Source organism: Schistocerca serialis, unplaced genomic scaffold, assembly GCF_023864345.2.
Source record: "Schistocerca serialis cubense isolate TAMUIC-IGC-003099 unplaced genomic scaffold, iqSchSeri2.2 HiC_scaffold_762, whole genome shotgun sequence".
Taxonomy (NCBI): Eukaryota; Metazoa; Arthropoda; class Insecta; order Orthoptera; family Acrididae; genus Schistocerca; species Schistocerca serialis.
In genome coordinates this window covers 89,338-96,696 of record NW_026048367.1, presented here as the reverse complement: position 1 = coordinate 96,696, position 7,359 = coordinate 89,338, and the positions used below count along the sequence as shown (strand labels likewise).

General features: G+C 53.9%; 22 non-coding genes across 22 annotated transcripts; all 22 read right to left on the bottom strand.

The window, feature by feature from the left end:
- Positions 1-422: 422 nt before the first annotated feature.
- Positions 423-494, bottom strand: Trnae-cuc (transfer RNA glutamic acid (anticodon CUC)). Its single transcript has one exon. It is a non-coding gene; the product is annotated as a tRNA-Glu (tRNA).
- A 271-nt stretch (positions 495-765) lies between these two features.
- On the bottom strand, positions 766-847 carry Trnal-cag (transfer RNA leucine (anticodon CAG)). The gene has a single exon. It is a non-coding gene; the product is annotated as a tRNA-Leu (tRNA).
- Positions 848-920: 73 nt separating this feature from the next.
- Positions 921-1,002, bottom strand: Trnal-aag (transfer RNA leucine (anticodon AAG)). The gene has a single exon. It is a non-coding gene; the product is annotated as a tRNA-Leu (tRNA).
- Positions 1,003-1,289: 287 nt separating this feature from the next.
- On the bottom strand, positions 1,290-1,361 carry Trnah-gug (transfer RNA histidin (anticodon GUG)). Its single transcript has one exon. It is a non-coding gene; the product is annotated as a tRNA-His (tRNA).
- Positions 1,362-1,719: 358 nt separating this feature from the next.
- Positions 1,720-1,791, bottom strand: Trnae-cuc (transfer RNA glutamic acid (anticodon CUC)). Its single transcript has one exon. It is a non-coding gene; the product is annotated as a tRNA-Glu (tRNA).
- A 271-nt stretch (positions 1,792-2,062) lies between these two features.
- Trnal-cag (transfer RNA leucine (anticodon CAG)) lies at positions 2,063-2,144 on the bottom strand. The gene has a single exon. It is a non-coding gene; the product is annotated as a tRNA-Leu (tRNA).
- A 73-nt stretch (positions 2,145-2,217) lies between these two features.
- Trnal-aag (transfer RNA leucine (anticodon AAG)) lies at positions 2,218-2,299 on the bottom strand. Its single transcript has one exon. It is a non-coding gene; the product is annotated as a tRNA-Leu (tRNA).
- A 287-nt stretch (positions 2,300-2,586) lies between these two features.
- On the bottom strand, positions 2,587-2,658 carry Trnah-gug (transfer RNA histidin (anticodon GUG)). The gene has a single exon. It is a non-coding gene; the product is annotated as a tRNA-His (tRNA).
- A 358-nt stretch (positions 2,659-3,016) lies between these two features.
- Positions 3,017-3,088, bottom strand: Trnae-cuc (transfer RNA glutamic acid (anticodon CUC)). Its single transcript has one exon. It is a non-coding gene; the product is annotated as a tRNA-Glu (tRNA).
- A 271-nt stretch (positions 3,089-3,359) lies between these two features.
- Positions 3,360-3,441, bottom strand: Trnal-cag (transfer RNA leucine (anticodon CAG)). The gene has a single exon. It is a non-coding gene; the product is annotated as a tRNA-Leu (tRNA).
- Positions 3,442-3,514: 73 nt separating this feature from the next.
- Trnal-aag (transfer RNA leucine (anticodon AAG)) lies at positions 3,515-3,596 on the bottom strand. Its single transcript has one exon. It is a non-coding gene; the product is annotated as a tRNA-Leu (tRNA).
- A 287-nt stretch (positions 3,597-3,883) lies between these two features.
- On the bottom strand, positions 3,884-3,955 carry Trnah-gug (transfer RNA histidin (anticodon GUG)). The gene has a single exon. It is a non-coding gene; the product is annotated as a tRNA-His (tRNA).
- A 358-nt stretch (positions 3,956-4,313) lies between these two features.
- Positions 4,314-4,385, bottom strand: Trnae-cuc (transfer RNA glutamic acid (anticodon CUC)). Its single transcript has one exon. It is a non-coding gene; the product is annotated as a tRNA-Glu (tRNA).
- Positions 4,386-4,656: 271 nt separating this feature from the next.
- Positions 4,657-4,738, bottom strand: Trnal-cag (transfer RNA leucine (anticodon CAG)). The gene has a single exon. It is a non-coding gene; the product is annotated as a tRNA-Leu (tRNA).
- A 73-nt stretch (positions 4,739-4,811) lies between these two features.
- Positions 4,812-4,893, bottom strand: Trnal-aag (transfer RNA leucine (anticodon AAG)). The gene has a single exon. It is a non-coding gene; the product is annotated as a tRNA-Leu (tRNA).
- A 287-nt stretch (positions 4,894-5,180) lies between these two features.
- Positions 5,181-5,252, bottom strand: Trnah-gug (transfer RNA histidin (anticodon GUG)). The gene has a single exon. It is a non-coding gene; the product is annotated as a tRNA-His (tRNA).
- A 358-nt stretch (positions 5,253-5,610) lies between these two features.
- Trnae-cuc (transfer RNA glutamic acid (anticodon CUC)) lies at positions 5,611-5,682 on the bottom strand. Its single transcript has one exon. It is a non-coding gene; the product is annotated as a tRNA-Glu (tRNA).
- A 271-nt stretch (positions 5,683-5,953) lies between these two features.
- On the bottom strand, positions 5,954-6,035 carry Trnal-cag (transfer RNA leucine (anticodon CAG)). The gene has a single exon. It is a non-coding gene; the product is annotated as a tRNA-Leu (tRNA).
- A 73-nt stretch (positions 6,036-6,108) lies between these two features.
- On the bottom strand, positions 6,109-6,190 carry Trnal-aag (transfer RNA leucine (anticodon AAG)). Its single transcript has one exon. It is a non-coding gene; the product is annotated as a tRNA-Leu (tRNA).
- Positions 6,191-6,477: 287 nt separating this feature from the next.
- Positions 6,478-6,549, bottom strand: Trnah-gug (transfer RNA histidin (anticodon GUG)). Its single transcript has one exon. It is a non-coding gene; the product is annotated as a tRNA-His (tRNA).
- A 358-nt stretch (positions 6,550-6,907) lies between these two features.
- Positions 6,908-6,979, bottom strand: Trnae-cuc (transfer RNA glutamic acid (anticodon CUC)). The gene has a single exon. It is a non-coding gene; the product is annotated as a tRNA-Glu (tRNA).
- Positions 6,980-7,250: 271 nt separating this feature from the next.
- Trnal-cag (transfer RNA leucine (anticodon CAG)) lies at positions 7,251-7,332 on the bottom strand. Its single transcript has one exon. It is a non-coding gene; the product is annotated as a tRNA-Leu (tRNA).
- Positions 7,333-7,359: the final 27 nt, after the last annotated feature.

Here is a 7,359-nt window from a genome sequence, read left to right as displayed (position 1 = left end):
CCAGGATTCGAACCTGGGTTATTGCGGCCACAACGCAATGTCCTAACCACTAGACGATCACGGCCACGGAGGCACCGCCGAAAGCAGTTCTCGCGACTGCAAGTGGCTATGCACAGCAAAGCTCAGCCCACTGTGTCTCGCCACAGCTGTGTCAGACGTGGTCTCCATTATATGTATACTGGCAAACGAAACGTGTCTGCGCTGTTAGGACACTAAGCAGTGTGGTTAGCTGCATTAAACCCCTGTGGCAATGTCTTGTAGTCCTCCAACTCTGTTGACCACAGGTATGTGCCTCGATAAGAGGTGTCGCATCGCTCTCGCCGTCACTTGTGACCGCGAATCGTACTTAACGTCATTTTGTGCAAGCGTCAGCGGAGCGTCAGTCGAGCTAAGTCGCATAAGAGGAGCAGTAAAATGCGTATTTCCGGTACCGGGAATCGAACCCGGGCCTCCTGGGTGAGAGCCAGGTATCCTAGCCACTAGACCACACCGGATAACGACACAAGTGCTCCTCCAGCGAACACAGCAAGCTGTACACAATCCACTTGACGACAACGGCAAAAATTAGCGTTTCCACTGCATAGAACGTCATGCTCGAGACACATTTCGTGGAGACGAGCGCCAGCAATCGTGACACCAAACTGCGCGTGTGAATCCTGTCGTTGCACCACGCACTGTGCTGCTACGACAATTTAAGAAAGAGACGCTCACGGCTTGCTGCGCTGTTTCCTTCGCGGGTAATCAGTGCTCCTGCTTAGAAAACATTGGCAGCGGTGGGATTCGAACCCACGCCTCCGAAGAGACTGGTGCCTGAAACCAGCGCCTTAGACCGCTCGGCCACGCTACCTACGCGGCGCCAGGGGCACAGGAGCTGCTTTCTACAGCACGAGAAAACACCACAAAAAAAAACGAGAAAAAGTTGGCAGCGGTGGGATTCGAACCCACGCCTCCGAAGAGACTGGTGCCTTAAACCAGCGCCTTAGACCGCTCGGCCACGCTACCTGCGTCAGTGTTGTTCGCTTTCGTAGAAACAGTGCACGACACAGCTTCCTGTTCTGCTGCGACTGGCCGCTCATCCATTGCACTTCAAACAACTGCCCTTTTCGAATAGAGGTTAACTACACAGGCAGCAGCCCGCGCTGTGGTGCGGCGGCATTACGTGTTGATAATGAACTGGTAGTGCCACCTGCAGCTCGTGGAACATGAGCGAGAAATCCAGAGGGCACCGTGAATTCAAACAGTGGTTCACTACCGTCATTGCAGCGACAGCAAGGCAAAACTTTAAAAAGTGCCGTGACCAGGATTCGAACCTGGGTTATTGCGGCCACAACGCAATGTCCTAACCACTAGACGATCACGGCCACGGAGGCACCGCCGAAAGCAGTTCTCGCGACTGCAAGTGGCTATGCACAGCAAAGCTCAGCCCACTGTGTCTCGCCACAGCTGTGTCAGACGTGGTCTCCATTATATGTATACTGGCAAACGAAACGTGTCTGCGCTGTTAGGACACTAAGCAGTGTGGTTAGCTGCATTAAACCCCTGTGGCAATGTCTTGTAGTCCTCCAACTCTGTTGACCACAGGTATGTGCCTCGATAAGAGGTGTCGCATCGCTCTCGCCGTCACTTGTGACCGCGAATCGTACTTAACGTCATTTTGTGCAAGCGTCAGCGGAGCGTCAGTCGAGCTAAGTCGCATAAGAGGAGCAGTAAAATGCGTATTTCCGGTACCGGGAATCGAACCCGGGCCTCCTGGGTGAGAGCCAGGTATCCTAGCCACTAGACCACACCGGATAACGACACAAGTGCTCCTCCAGCGAACACAGCAAGCTGTACACAATCCACTTGACGACAACGGCAAAAATTAGCGTTTCCACTGCATAGAACGTCATGCTCGAGACACATTTCGTGGAGACGAGCGCCAGCAATCGTGACACCAAACTGCGCGTGTGAATCCTGTCGTTGCACCACGCACTGTGCTGCTACGACAATTTAAGAAAGAGACGCTCACGGCTTGCTGCGCTGTTTCCTTCGCGGGTAATCAGTGCTCCTGCTTAGAAAACATTGGCAGCGGTGGGATTCGAACCCACGCCTCCGAAGAGACTGGTGCCTGAAACCAGCGCCTTAGACCGCTCGGCCACGCTACCTACGCGGCGCCAGGGGCACAGGAGCTGCTTTCTACAGCACGAGAAAACACCACAAAAAAAAACGAGAAAAAGTTGGCAGCGGTGGGATTCGAACCCACGCCTCCGAAGAGACTGGTGCCTTAAACCAGCGCCTTAGACCGCTCGGCCACGCTACCTGCGTCAGTGTTGTTCGCTTTCGTAGAAACAGTGCACGACACAGCTTCCTGTTCTGCTGCGACTGGCCGCTCATCCATTGCACTTCAAACAACTGCCCTTTTCGAATAGAGGTTAACTACACAGGCAGCAGCCCGCGCTGTGGTGCGGCGGCATTACGTGTTGATAATGAACTGGTAGTGCCACCTGCAGCTCGTGGAACATGAGCGAGAAATCCAGAGGGCACCGTGAATTCAAACAGTGGTTCACTACCGTCATTGCAGCGACAGCAAGGCAAAACTTTAAAAAGTGCCGTGACCAGGATTCGAACCTGGGTTATTGCGGCCACAACGCAATGTCCTAACCACTAGACGATCACGGCCACGGAGGCACCGCCGAAAGCAGTTCTCGCGACTGCAAGTGGCTATGCACAGCAAAGCTCAGCCCACTGTGTCTCGCCACAGCTGTGTCAGACGTGGTCTCCATTATATGTATACTGGCAAACGAAACGTGTCTGCGCTGTTAGGACACTAAGCAGTGTGGTTAGCTGCATTAAACCCCTGTGGCAATGTCTTGTAGTCCTCCAACTCTGTTGACCACAGGTATGTGCCTCGATAAGAGGTGTCGCATCGCTCTCGCCGTCACTTGTGACCGCGAATCGTACTTAACGTCATTTTGTGCAAGCGTCAGCGGAGCGTCAGTCGAGCTAAGTCGCATAAGAGGAGCAGTAAAATGCGTATTTCCGGTACCGGGAATCGAACCCGGGCCTCCTGGGTGAGAGCCAGGTATCCTAGCCACTAGACCACACCGGATAACGACACAAGTGCTCCTCCAGCGAACACAGCAAGCTGTACACAATCCACTTGACGACAACGGCAAAAATTAGCGTTTCCACTGCATAGAACGTCATGCTCGAGACACATTTCGTGGAGACGAGCGCCAGCAATCGTGACACCAAACTGCGCGTGTGAATCCTGTCGTTGCACCACGCACTGTGCTGCTACGACAATTTAAGAAAGAGACGCTCACGGCTTGCTGCGCTGTTTCCTTCGCGGGTAATCAGTGCTCCTGCTTAGAAAACATTGGCAGCGGTGGGATTCGAACCCACGCCTCCGAAGAGACTGGTGCCTGAAACCAGCGCCTTAGACCGCTCGGCCACGCTACCTACGCGGCGCCAGGGGCACAGGAGCTGCTTTCTACAGCACGAGAAAACACCACAAAAAAAAACGAGAAAAAGTTGGCAGCGGTGGGATTCGAACCCACGCCTCCGAAGAGACTGGTGCCTTAAACCAGCGCCTTAGACCGCTCGGCCACGCTACCTGCGTCAGTGTTGTTCGCTTTCGTAGAAACAGTGCACGACACAGCTTCCTGTTCTGCTGCGACTGGCCGCTCATCCATTGCACTTCAAACAACTGCCCTTTTCGAATAGAGGTTAACTACACAGGCAGCAGCCCGCGCTGTGGTGCGGCGGCATTACGTGTTGATAATGAACTGGTAGTGCCACCTGCAGCTCGTGGAACATGAGCGAGAAATCCAGAGGGCACCGTGAATTCAAACAGTGGTTCACTACCGTCATTGCAGCGACAGCAAGGCAAAACTTTAAAAAGTGCCGTGACCAGGATTCGAACCTGGGTTATTGCGGCCACAACGCAATGTCCTAACCACTAGACGATCACGGCCACGGAGGCACCGCCGAAAGCAGTTCTCGCGACTGCAAGTGGCTATGCACAGCAAAGCTCAGCCCACTGTGTCTCGCCACAGCTGTGTCAGACGTGGTCTCCATTATATGTATACTGGCAAACGAAACGTGTCTGCGCTGTTAGGACACTAAGCAGTGTGGTTAGCTGCATTAAACCCCTGTGGCAATGTCTTGTAGTCCTCCAACTCTGTTGACCACAGGTATGTGCCTCGATAAGAGGTGTCGCATCGCTCTCGCCGTCACTTGTGACCGCGAATCGTACTTAACGTCATTTTGTGCAAGCGTCAGCGGAGCGTCAGTCGAGCTAAGTCGCATAAGAGGAGCAGTAAAATGCGTATTTCCGGTACCGGGAATCGAACCCGGGCCTCCTGGGTGAGAGCCAGGTATCCTAGCCACTAGACCACACCGGATAACGACACAAGTGCTCCTCCAGCGAACACAGCAAGCTGTACACAATCCACTTGACGACAACGGCAAAAATTAGCGTTTCCACTGCATAGAACGTCATGCTCGAGACACATTTCGTGGAGACGAGCGCCAGCAATCGTGACACCAAACTGCGCGTGTGAATCCTGTCGTTGCACCACGCACTGTGCTGCTACGACAATTTAAGAAAGAGACGCTCACGGCTTGCTGCGCTGTTTCCTTCGCGGGTAATCAGTGCTCCTGCTTAGAAAACATTGGCAGCGGTGGGATTCGAACCCACGCCTCCGAAGAGACTGGTGCCTGAAACCAGCGCCTTAGACCGCTCGGCCACGCTACCTACGCGGCGCCAGGGGCACAGGAGCTGCTTTCTACAGCACGAGAAAACACCACAAAAAAAAACGAGAAAAAGTTGGCAGCGGTGGGATTCGAACCCACGCCTCCGAAGAGACTGGTGCCTTAAACCAGCGCCTTAGACCGCTCGGCCACGCTACCTGCGTCAGTGTTGTTCGCTTTCGTAGAAACAGTGCACGACACAGCTTCCTGTTCTGCTGCGACTGGCCGCTCATCCATTGCACTTCAAACAACTGCCCTTTTCGAATAGAGGTTAACTACACAGGCAGCAGCCCGCGCTGTGGTGCGGCGGCATTACGTGTTGATAATGAACTGGTAGTGCCACCTGCAGCTCGTGGAACATGAGCGAGAAATCCAGAGGGCACCGTGAATTCAAACAGTGGTTCACTACCGTCATTGCAGCGACAGCAAGGCAAAACTTTAAAAAGTGCCGTGACCAGGATTCGAACCTGGGTTATTGCGGCCACAACGCAATGTCCTAACCACTAGACGATCACGGCCACGGAGGCACCGCCGAAAGCAGTTCTCGCGACTGCAAGTGGCTATGCACAGCAAAGCTCAGCCCACTGTGTCTCGCCACAGCTGTGTCAGACGTGGTCTCCATTATATGTATACTGGCAAACGAAACGTGTCTGCGCTGTTAGGACACTAAGCAGTGTGGTTAGCTGCATTAAACCCCTGTGGCAATGTCTTGTAGTCCTCCAACTCTGTTGACCACAGGTATGTGCCTCGATAAGAGGTGTCGCATCGCTCTCGCCGTCACTTGTGACCGCGAATCGTACTTAACGTCATTTTGTGCAAGCGTCAGCGGAGCGTCAGTCGAGCTAAGTCGCATAAGAGGAGCAGTAAAATGCGTATTTCCGGTACCGGGAATCGAACCCGGGCCTCCTGGGTGAGAGCCAGGTATCCTAGCCACTAGACCACACCGGATAACGACACAAGTGCTCCTCCAGCGAACACAGCAAGCTGTACACAATCCACTTGACGACAACGGCAAAAATTAGCGTTTCCACTGCATAGAACGTCATGCTCGAGACACATTTCGTGGAGACGAGCGCCAGCAATCGTGACACCAAACTGCGCGTGTGAATCCTGTCGTTGCACCACGCACTGTGCTGCTACGACAATTTAAGAAAGAGACGCTCACGGCTTGCTGCGCTGTTTCCTTCGCGGGTAATCAGTGCTCCTGCTTAGAAAACATTGGCAGCGGTGGGATTCGAACCCACGCCTCCGAAGAGACTGGTGCCTGAAACCAGCGCCTTAGACCGCTCGGCCACGCTACCTACGCGGCGCCAGGGGCACAGGAGCTGCTTTCTACAGCACGAGAAAACACCACAAAAAAAAACGAGAAAAAGTTGGCAGCGGTGGGATTCGAACCCACGCCTCCGAAGAGACTGGTGCCTTAAACCAGCGCCTTAGACCGCTCGGCCACGCTACCTGCGTCAGTGTTGTTCGCTTTCGTAGAAACAGTGCACGACACAGCTTCCTGTTCTGCTGCGACTGGCCGCTCATCCATTGCACTTCAAACAACTGCCCTTTTCGAATAGAGGTTAACTACACAGGCAGCAGCCCGCGCTGTGGTGCGGCGGCATTACGTGTTGATAATGAACTGGTAGTGCCACCTGCAGCTCGTGGAACATGAGCGAGAAATCCAGAGGGCACCGTGAATTCAAACAGTGGTTCACTACCGTCATTGCAGCGACAGCAAGGCAAAACTTTAAAAAGTGCCGTGACCAGGATTCGAACCTGGGTTATTGCGGCCACAACGCAATGTCCTAACCACTAGACGATCACGGCCACGGAGGCACCGCCGAAAGCAGTTCTCGCGACTGCAAGTGGCTATGCACAGCAAAGCTCAGCCCACTGTGTCTCGCCACAGCTGTGTCAGACGTGGTCTCCATTATATGTATACTGGCAAACGAAACGTGTCTGCGCTGTTAGGACACTAAGCAGTGTGGTTAGCTGCATTAAACCCCTGTGGCAATGTCTTGTAGTCCTCCAACTCTGTTGACCACAGGTATGTGCCTCGATAAGAGGTGTCGCATCGCTCTCGCCGTCACTTGTGACCGCGAATCGTACTTAACGTCATTTTGTGCAAGCGTCAGCGGAGCGTCAGTCGAGCTAAGTCGCATAAGAGGAGCAGTAAAATGCGTATTTCCGGTACCGGGAATCGAACCCGGGCCTCCTGGGTGAGAGCCAGGTATCCTAGCCACTAGACCACACCGGATAACGACACAAGTGCTCCTCCAGCGAACACAGCAAGCTGTACACAATCCACTTGACGACAACGGCAAAAATTAGCGTTTCCACTGCATAGAACGTCATGCTCGAGACACATTTCGTGGAGACGAGCGCCAGCAATCGTGACACCAAACTGCGCGTGTGAATCCTGTCGTTGCACCACGCACTGTGCTGCTACGACAATTTAAGAAAGAGACGCTCACGGCTTGCTGCGCTGTTTCCTTCGCGGGTAATCAGTGCTCCTGCTTAGAAAACATTGGCAGCGGTGGGATTCGAACCCACGCCTCCGAAGAGACTGGTGCCTGAAACCAGCGCCTTAGACCGCTCGGCCACGCTACCTACGCGGCGCCAGGGGCACAGGAGCTG